The following is a 10,504-nucleotide window of genomic DNA, read 5'->3' as shown; positions in this document are numbered from 1 at the left end:
CGGTTTTCTGCAACTGGTGACGGTACTTCTCCGAAATAAGTGAATATGATGCTCCAGAGTCCACAAGAGCTTGGGCTGGTCGGCAATCCATGAGGATATCAACGTAGTTTCCTATCATTTTTGTAGTGATCGACGGCGGAGGATTATTCTCTTCGGCGGCCTCACCTCCAAGGAAGGTCGCACTCATTAGTTTTCCAGGTTGCATCGGCTAGGTGATCGACTGGAGCTTCTAAACGGCGATGGAGACCTTGATTGGCGTGTTGGAGAGCGTCCTCTCCAGCGGCTAGCTTGCGGCGATGGTGACCTACGTCGTCCTGCACTCACATCTTCTTGGTTATCTTCGTCGTCCCGGAGTTGGAGTCGGCTAAGATCGGTTTACTGTCTTCTGGCACGGGCGTCATCATACATCCGCCGCCTTTCTCGACAAAAGCGCACCACACGTCCCGGTCGTCCGCAGTGGAAACATACTGGTTGGTTATACTGGCTCCTCCAGACGTCAGTCTTCCTTGGTGCCCAAACAGGTTCCTCATGCAGCATTGTAGGAACGTACCTCCGCCTGGGTCTCGACTTTTTCGCCGTTTTAAAGGGAGATGAAGGACGATAGATTGGGTTGAATGTCTGTTCCACTTCCTCCCTTATGACCTCTTGAAGAGTCTCTGTTTTTTGCTCGCCGTGCCGTCCAAGTGTCTTCTGAACTTCTTCTCTCACTATCTGACGAAGAACACTTGTGAAATTAGTTGCTTCCTCCATAACAGACATCGATACGACGTTTGGAAGCCGTTCAAACTTCTTGCGTGTAATTCCTTTTTGATGCATTGTCTCGATACACTGGCACCATTTTATGAAGTCGTCTGCCGTCGAAACCTCCTTCATACATGTCCTCAGCAACACCCTTCATGAGCTGTGCATCCTCAGCTTCCTCCTCCATTCTAGGATCCACTATTCTACACAGCTCCAAGACGTCTTGAATGGAGGATGCTGTAGCTTCTCCTCGACGCTGTGCCCTGCACTTTAATTTATCTTCAGCCTTGCACTTCTGTCATTGTGTGTCGCCGAAATACTTGCGCAGTTCCGCCTGAAATACTTCCCAGGTTGTGAACTTCTCCTGGTTGTTCTCATACCATTGCTCGGTAGTACCCTCCAAGTAGAAAAATACGTTAGCCAAACTCACGGTGTCATCCCATTTGTTAAATTTGGCTATACACTGTATACCTTCAGCCACTCGTTTGGGTCTTGGCCATCGTCGCCTGAGAACCCGGAAGGGTGTCTCATGTGGTGGCACACAGTTGCTGTCATCGTAACGTCCTCTTCTTCTTCTGTATCCAATAGATTGCGATCTGTTGAATATGGCTTGAACTCGCGTTTCTCGCCACGTGAACGGCGGCTCTGTCGTGGCCTGATGGGAGCCACTGTGTCGTCGATAATGTGCGCTGTCACAAGTTCCAGTACCAAGCGCCTCCACAAGAGCAATGTCATGTAGAAGAAGGTGTAATTAGATGAATGACGAACACTAACTTCACTTAACGAAGGTTTATTCAACACTTGCACATACAAGAGCGCGGAGCGAACTGCCTCCGGCCAGAACACACACAGTATGTATACAGCTACAGAACATTCCAGTACAAGAAGTCTTGACATTTGTGGGCACTTCTGGAATGTACTCGAACCGAATAGAGAACTTAAAATAGTACAGTCCAGTTGAGTTCGGAACTCATGACCCCTCCATTCAACAGCTTAGTATCATAACCACTACACCATGCTACTACTCAGATTCTTCTGTGACAATATTTGTGTAAACATGTTTTTCAGATTTCAATTTACCACAGCTCATTTCTTTTGCCTATTTATTATAGAAACATTTCACTAATGGCCAGTGGGAGAAAGTGAGGGTCGATGGCAAGAGGAAGCTCAAATCCAACGCCATACCATCAGTTTTTTCTCACGTAGTACTGAAGGTTAAAAGAAGGATAATTAAACTACGCCATCAGCATCCACTCAAGGAAATGAAAGCAGCAGTCCCCACAGCAGAGACTGTTGCAGAAATCCAGCAGCAGTGTGACAAAGATCCCATATGTAGTGTGCAAGACAGTGATATAAGTGAACCAGTAGAATGTGAACTCACAGAAAAATTACATAAACTAGAAAGATACATTCATGTTCAACAGAGGCATATTTGAGCTCTCAAGAAGAAGGAAAGTTGTCTTGCTTCGAGGAATACAAGACTAAAAAAGAAACTCCACAGTATGTGTCACTCAGTTCCACAAAAACTTAAAAACATTGCTTAATGACAATCAAATGGAGAGTTTAAATAAGAAAAAAGTGAAATGGACAGCTGCTTGTGGTAGCAAAGGATATTTCCCATTGCCATCACAGCATACACTAAGGAGGAAACTTCAAGATTTGAACTTCAGTTCTGGTATTCTATAGCAAATCTTCACACTTCCCAAAGAAAATTTTGAAAGTATGAGCGAAAAAGAACGTTACTGTGTTCGATTGCTTGATGAAATGTCAATTACTCCAAGCAGGGAATTTGATCTGGGAACATCTGAGTTTACTGGTCACGTTACCCTTCCAAGCCATGAAGGTGTTGCCACACATGCTTTTGTTATTCTTTTGGGTAGTATCTTTTCCAAATGGAAGCAAGTGGTGGCACGTCATTTTGCTGGAAGTAATTTAAGTGGTAAAGTTTTGTGTGACATCGTTTTACAAATTAAATGCAGTGAACATATAGGACTACGTGTTAAGTGTGTGACATCAGATATGAGTGCTGCAAAGCAAAGTATGTGGAGACATTTTGGAATTGTTTCTGAAAAAAATTCTGTCCTTCGGAATTACATTTTAAATTCTGAAGATCAAGGTAGAAGAAAATACTTGCTTGCAGATGTGCCACATCTTTTAAAAAACATTAGATAATGTTTACTGTCCAACACTGTTATAAACACTGAGAGGTTAAGGGACAAGTAAAAGTTGCCATCCACAGTTATTGACTGTAATCATATTAAGGAGCTACATTATTTTGATACGGATAATGATTTGAAACTTGCCCCCAAGCTCACAAGAGATGGAATAGAAACAAAATAAGTTCAGCAAAATGAAAGTACTTTTCTCAGTCACGAAACCAGTTGTTGTCTGAAGTTTATGTCCATTGAAACTGATGCTGCTGAATGGAGAACGACAGCATGGTTTGTTGAGATAGTTGACAAGTGGTTTTCAACAATGACTTCTAGGCATCCAATTACTGCCCTCAGCACCTTCAATCAAGAAAGATGCAAGGAAGCTATCACGTTGCTGAATGAAGTTATGACGATATTTGAGCAGATTGAAATTGGAAAATTTGGTCACTGGAAAACAGTTCAAAGTGGTGTGAGACAATCCACACAAAGTGTACTTGATGTGCAGGAAATCTTTTTACACAAGAATAATTACAAATTTTTGCTGACAGCTAGATTAACACAAGATTTCCTAGAAAATTTGTTCTCCTGTGTTAGAAGTATTCAGAAGGTTCCCACAGCACTCCAGTTAAAAAACAATTTGAAAACTATTTGTGTTGCTCAGTATTTCGCAGATGAGGGAAAGGACCCTACTACAAGAGTGATTCTGTCTACCTTTCAGGTTTTCTTGACCAACATTCCATTACACACCCCACACTCAGCCTGTATTTACACTTCCAAAAGGCTGGAAAGAGCATGAAATCAGTTTTGAGGACGGCTTAAGTAACACTGAATGAAATGCATTATATCATATTGCCGGATATGTTATAGGGAGGGCAATGAAATTTGACAAGCTATGTGAGAAGTGCCTGAATGTGGTATCTTCATATACCAGACAAACCAAAGACTATTGCACTTTTCTGAACTATAAACAGTTCAGACAGGAAAAAGGCAGCCTTATCTATGCCACAGAGAAGCGTTTTTCATTTTTTTGGTTTTTGAAAATTGAAGTGATTTTTAGAAATATTGCCCCTACACTTGAAAACTAACAGAATTTGAACGGTTTTCATTTTGTCATTGATAAATTTCATAGTGATGATCAAATTCAAGGAGTTCAGTTTACTGATTGCCACAAAATTAAGTTGAAATTGGTGAAATAGTTTGTCAGATTTCGCCTGAACAAATTCTGTCGGAAAATGAAGAAGAATATGTGCTTGAAATTTGGCCATGCTATGGCCAGCAAAACCTCTGCTATACATGCCCTGGCTCAAAATGTTAGATAGTTGTAGTGAACCTGGTCTGTATTATGTGACAGTTATAAGAAATTGTTTCTTGAGCTTCAGTTCTGAAACTTTTCTGTGCTGAAGGACTGTGTTTCAGTTGTATCTAATGACCAGCGCAAGTTTCATGTCCCATCAGATCTCAAAATGATAACGTCATTTCCACCAAACAAGTAAACTGTTTTTAACTCTGAGGACTCACATAAATAGTCCAGTATTTGTAGTGATACACTATATTGTCAAGGTATTTGATGTATTAGTCCTATATCAGTTGTTCATCAACATACACAGCAGAGAATTTAATGTTTGGGGCTCCGATAATTTATGTTCAGATTTACAAGGTCAGATTTCTTTGTTATCCTGAAGTTTATTGTTTTCAGTTTATCTTTGTAGCTCTGTTATTTATTGCCTATGTTTGTGCTACAATAGGTACAATTATTACTTCAGTATTTCTGGTGACCGAGCAGTAAATAAAATGTTGCTTTCATCTGTGAACAGTATTTTTTTGATAGTGTGGTACATTATGTGTATGCGTTAATGTAAACTTGGAATAGTATTGTACCCAAAGCATAGCATTGCCCGTGTTTACGTACTCTTGTTCTGAGACATGCTTACCAATCCAGTTAAATGTTTCAGTAATCCATTCCATTCTGTTTTGCAGGTAGGGTAGAAGCCATTTCCTCACTATCCTCAACATTTTAATCATGTCAAGTTTCTTTAACAAATGAAATAGTTAAATGGTGCCACCACATATGTTTTACATTTTCTAAATCTGAAGTCAAATCGTTCTTTACCGGGAAGTCTGCTGTAAGTGTTTCATAAGTATGTTTTTTGAATAGTTTTTACTATCTTTGTGAAAGACAGTGCTGGGAATAGTTGTAATTTCCTATATTTTGACTGCCACCTAATCTGTGTGTATAGGAAGCAACTTGGTATGTTTGAAATGTAGTGGGTTTGTAATTGGGTATCAGTGGTATATTAACATTGCCGAATAAAGCCCTTCCATCCTGTTAATGCATTCTCTTGGCAAGTACCCTGTTGTTTAAAGCTCTAGGATTTTTATTTTTAACACTGAACACTAAATTACTGACTGCCTGTTGCTAGGCAACAGCAAAAACACCAAGCGAGGTGGCTGTGGCAGTGGTCAGCGCACTCGACGCGCGTTCCGTAGGACGACGCTTCAATCCCGCGTCCGGCCATCCTCACTTAGGTTTTCTGTGATTTTCCTAAATCGCTCCAGGCAAATGCCGGGATGGTTCCTTAAAAGGACACGGCTGACTCCCTTCCTCGTCCTTCCCTAATCCGATGAGACCGATGACCTCGCTGTCTGGTCTCCTCCCCCACAACAACCCAGCAATAGTAGCATTGAGTTATATGGTGTACAGTGGCTTGTTTTAGGTAAGTTCCATCACTGCTAAAGCATTTGTTTATAAAATATACCAGATTATTAGGATTAAGTATCACACTAAACTTTTTTTAATATTTAGCTACTTTTTAGTTTCTTGTTATGAGTGGCCTCCTGGACATTATTCCATAGTTTTAATTGAGAAATATTATGAAAATGAATTTCAATTGCTGTGCCCAACAAACCTGTATGTCTATATTGTTTATGCACTGTATGTTGGATTTTGTTTCTGCTGTTTATTTAAAGCCTTAATAATGGTAATGAAGCCTGTTGTTAATTAGTGACAAATAGAGATATTGCATTCTATGTTACTCACTAGCTTTAATTGCCTACATTCTTACTGATGTACACTTTGTTCTACAGCTAATTGTTATGCTGAAAATAAAGTAACGAGTTTGGGTCAATCAGTCATTTATTCGGAACGGAGGATAGGTTACCGGCAACACCGATTACGAAGCATCACACACCAACGGAGGATAATACACCAGTGTTTAGGAAACCATATAGGGTAGCACGTCATATGCAACCGCTACTAGAGTAGTTTATAGAACAACAACTACGGTATGTAATCATAGAACATAGCGATAGTCCGTATTCAAGTAATGTAGTTCACGTACCTAAGAAGTCGGTGGATGGTAAAAGGAAATATGGATTTTGTTGTGATTATAGGTTTCTGAATGCGAAACCCATTTCGGACGCATATACGATTCCGAATATCATGGGTACATTGGACAATCTGGGACAATGTAAGTATTTTACGACGATGGATTTACCGAGTGGAACCCACCAGTTAGAAGAAGCGCCAGGGGATAGGGCAAAGACAGCTTTTACTGTTCCTCGGGGGCACTATCAGTATATATAAATGCCGTTCGGGTTGAAGAATGCACCGGCAACTTTTCAGCGATTATTAGATGGGATTTTAAGGGGATTGAAATGGTTTACCTATATGACATTACAGTATTTCCAAAGGATATACCAGAACATGTATCGCGTTCAAGAGAAGTCTGTAGAAAATTGCGGTCGGCACGGTTGACATTAAGTTTAGAAAAATGTAATTTTGTGCAGACGCAGGTCAAATATTTAGGTCATGTAATCAGTGAACAAGAGGTTCAAACCGATCCTCGGTTAACAGAGGCAGTTCAAAACCTTCCGACACCACGTACAACGAAGCAGTTACAATCTTATGCTCATATTATCGTAAATTTGTAAAGGATTTTGCTAAAATAGCCGAGCCTTCAACAAAGATTTTGAAGAAAGGGGTTGAATTTCAATGGACGGAGGAATGCCAGCAAGCTTTCGATGAATTAAAAATGGTCCGGTGTTGGTGTTTCCGACTTTTGAAGAAGACTCCATCTTATCATGTGACGCTTGAAATGGCGCAGTAGGATGTGTTCTGAGGCAAATGGTGAATGGACAGGAGCATCCGGTAGCGTATGCTTCCAGACAGTTAAATAGAGCAGAGCGGAATTATGGCACAACGAAATAGGAGATATTGGATGTAATATATGGAGTAACGTATTTTAGTTGTTACCTTTATGGTAGGAAGTTTAAGGTCGTGACAGATCTTGCAGCGTTGAGGTGGTTACTGGGACTCAAAGATCCTTCTAGTCGGTTAACACGGTGGCCTCTAAAATTAAGTGAGTTTGACTTTGAAGTTTACAAATCTTTAACATATTGCAGCGTGTCAGCAACTGTGAAATGTACAACAATTAAACAATTTTTTTTTTCAGCCTTCAGTTGCAAGGTAATTTTATTCGTTTACCTAGGTTTCGATTCCAGTAATGGAATCTTCTTCAGAACCTATAAATTAAACCACATACAGACATATGTTACTACTACAATGCATTATCCGTCTAATGTTGAATATTAAAGAAATTGGGATACTTACAAAAATTAAATTATTTTGTGAGCCAAACTCTGGCCATGTCACAGATTAAAAATTAACATTAACGACGCGTAATCATAAGATTATGTCAGTCAAATTAACACCATTGAGGCGAACGTGGACGCTACGCCGGCCAGAAATAAGGACCACACGTAAGCGGCTCGAAAACTAGGCGTTGTGAGCCGTTACGCGGCGAGGCTGGCCGCGGCCAAGCGCATGCGCAAGCGCAGGGGCGAGAGACAACTGTCTCAAAATTACTTAGAGCAACTATACATATAAGCAAAATGTGACTGAAAGCCGTCCTAAATTGGACAAACCTATCTATTAGTATAGCAACATTAAACATTTTTTTTTTTTATATATAACGTAGTACAAAGATACACATGTACAATTGCATTATAATAAAGGGACGAAGCAGATGGGGAAAACAGCATCGGTCATTCGAGGCGGACTGTTGGTCAACTCCACTGGAGTAAAGGTTGGAATCCTTCGAAATAACTTCTATTTTTTAATTGCAGCTGATCATTAAGTAAGTTGTCTCTATCAATACTAAGATGTTTAAAAATTTGCAATTCTTCGAGGGTGTCTAGCCTACATCCCTTTACTTCATTATGCAAAAGCTCTGCGTCTTTTAGAGGCTTGGGAGCATGCGCCTTTTGGACCAGATGTTCAGCAAATGTAGATCCTCGAGTTCCATCACCGCTTTTTGTCGGCAGATGCTCTTTAAACCTAACAGACAGGGCCCTTCCTGTCTGGCCAATGTAATAAGAAGGGCATTCAGCACACGTGATTTTATACACACCTGACAGCGATGATTTATCATTATCTTTAACCAGGGAATGAATTAAGTTCTTTTTGAGGTTGTTGGTGGTAGAGTATGAAACTTTGCACCCTAGGTTTTTTAATAACCTACCTACCTTATAGGAGATGTTACCTATAAAGGGAACTGTTATGTATTTCGTTGCCTGGTGTTGATTGTGAGTATCTGAACTGGAAAGAGTGGTAGTCTTCTTTCGTGTTTTTTTATTGAACAACTGTCTCACTATACTGGGATTATATCCATTATTCTGAGCGATGTTTTCGAGGACTTTTAATTCGTTCTGTAAGTTGACTGGCGAAAGTGGAATGGAAAGAGCTCGATGGATACTCGAGTGAAAAAAGGCCATTTTTTGGGCCTGAGGATGGGTGGAATCAGCTGGGATGATGATGTCGGAATAGGTTGCTTTCCGAAAAATTTTAAAATCTATTTTGTTGCCAATAATGGATAGAGTCAGATCGAGATAGTCTAAGGTCCTATCAGCTGTCTGATTTTCTTGCGTGAATCTGATTTTTTCATGTAGGTTATTGAAAGTGGTAAATAACAGTTCTAGCTCTTCATGGGAACCTTCAAACACAAATAGCAGGTCATCTACATATCTCGCATAGAATATTATATTATTTGCCATATCTGGATAATTCCGAAAAAACATCTGCTCCATTGAGTTTATAAAAATATCTGACATGATACCAGCTAACGGGCTGCCCATAGCTAGACCACAGGGTTGCGAATATATTTTATTATTGAAAGAGAAATAATTGTACTTGAGGGTGGTGCGTAACAGAACCATTAGTTCATCGATCTCTGTTACGCACCACCCTCAAGTACAATTATTTCTCTTTCAATAATAAAATATATTCGCAACCCTGTGGTCTAGCTATGGGCAGCCCGTTAGCTGGTATCATGTCAGATATTTTTATAAACTCAATGGAGCAGATGTTTTTTCGGAATTATCCAGATATGGCAAATAATATAATATTCTATGCGAGATATGTAGATGACCTGCTATTTGTGTTTGAAGGTTCCCATGAAGAGCTAGAACTGTTATTTACCACTTTCAATAACCTACATGAAAAAATCAGATTCACGCAAGAAAATCAGACAGCTGATAGGACCTTAGACTATCTCGATCTGACTCTATCCATTATTGGCAACAAAATAGATTTTAAAATTTTTCGGAAAGCAACCTATTCCGACATCATCATCCCAGCTGATTCCACCCATCCTCAGGCCCAAAAAATGGCCTTTTTTCACTCGAGTATCCATCGAGCTCTTTCCATTCCACTTTCGCCAGTCAACTTACAGAACGAATTAAAAGTCCTCGAAAACATCGCTCAGAATAATGGATATAATCCCAGTATAGTGAGACAGTTGTTCAATAAAAAAACACGAAAGAAGACTACCACTCTTTCCAGTTCAGATACTCACAATCAACACCAGGCAACGAAATACATAACAGTTCCCTTTATAGGTAACATCTCCTATAAGGTAGGTAGGTTATTAAAAAACCTAGGGTGCAAAGTTTCATACTCTACCACCAACAACCTCAAAAAGAACTTAATTCATTCCCTGGTTAAAGATAATGATAAATCATCGCTGTCAGGTGTGTATAAAATCACGTGTGCTGAATGCCCTTCTTATTACATTGGCCAGACAGGAAGGGCCCTGTCTGTTAGGTTTAAAGAGCATCTGCCGACAAAAAGCGGTGATGGAACTCGAGGATCTACATTTGCTGAACATCTGGTCCAAAAGGCGCATGCTCCCAAGCCTCTAAAAGACGCAGAGCTTTTGCATAATGAAGTAAAGGGATGTAGGCTAGACACCCTCGAAGAATTGCAAATTTTTAAACATCTTAGTATTGATAGAGACAACTTACTTAATGATCAGCTGCAATTAAAAAATAGAAGTTATTTCGAAGGATTCCAACCTTTACTCCAGTGGAGTTGACCAACAGTCCGCCTCGAATGACCGATGCTGTTTTCCCCATCTGCTTCGTCCCTTTATTATAATGCAATTGTACATGTGTATCTTTGTACTACGTTATATATAAAAAAAAAATTGTTTAATGTTGCTATACTAATAGATAGGTTTGTCCAATTTAGGACGGCTTTCAGTCACATTTTGCTTATATGTATAGTTGCTCTAAGTAATTTTGAGACAGTTGTCTCTCGCCCCTGCGCTTGCGCA

Source organism: Schistocerca nitens, chromosome 6 (genome assembly GCF_023898315.1).
Source record: "Schistocerca nitens isolate TAMUIC-IGC-003100 chromosome 6, iqSchNite1.1, whole genome shotgun sequence".
Classification (NCBI taxonomy): Eukaryota; Metazoa; Arthropoda; class Insecta; order Orthoptera; family Acrididae; genus Schistocerca; species Schistocerca nitens.
This window is presented reverse-complemented; position numbering follows the sequence as displayed.